Below are 408 nucleotides of genomic sequence, written 5' to 3'. Positions count from 1 at the left end.
CAAGTTATCTGTGTGAAGAAAGGCTGTGTTTTAATCACTTTTGAATTCTTCAGTGCTAAACAGCCCTCTATGTCCAACAAATACCTGCTGATAACGACACCAGACAAGGAGGACAGAGGTGGAGAGATCCTGCCCAGACAATGCAGCCTTGGGGAAGACAGGGCCCTGGCTTGAGAGGCTGCTGTGAGATAAGGGCCCTGCACCCCTCCTGGTGGCCTTTGGTGCTGGTTCCTGCCATGAAGAGATAAGACCAGGGCTACAAAATCAGCTGCCAGATGCTCATCAGGACCTCATCTGTTTCAATTAATATTTAATGTCACAAGTAAAACATGAAGACATCATCCTTGTTAAAAATTAAAACACTGCAGCTATGGCTGAGGTCTGCTTTTTTTTTTTTTTTTTTTTTTT

General features: G+C 44.1%; 1 protein-coding gene across 1 annotated transcript in view; it reads right to left on the bottom strand.

Annotated features, from left to right (window-relative positions):
- The window catches only part of TMEM120B (transmembrane protein 120B), a 77722-nt gene that overhangs the window by 76668 nt on the left and 646 nt on the right, over positions 1-408 (bottom strand). The window lies entirely within an intron of this gene.

This window comes from Mandrillus leucophaeus, unplaced genomic scaffold (genome assembly GCF_000951045.1).
Source record: "Mandrillus leucophaeus isolate KB7577 unplaced genomic scaffold, Mleu.le_1.0 Scaffold7, whole genome shotgun sequence".
Classification (NCBI taxonomy): Eukaryota; Metazoa; Chordata; class Mammalia; order Primates; family Cercopithecidae; genus Mandrillus; species Mandrillus leucophaeus.
Note: the sequence above shows the minus strand (reverse complement) of the source record. Positions and strands in the feature narration are given on the sequence as shown.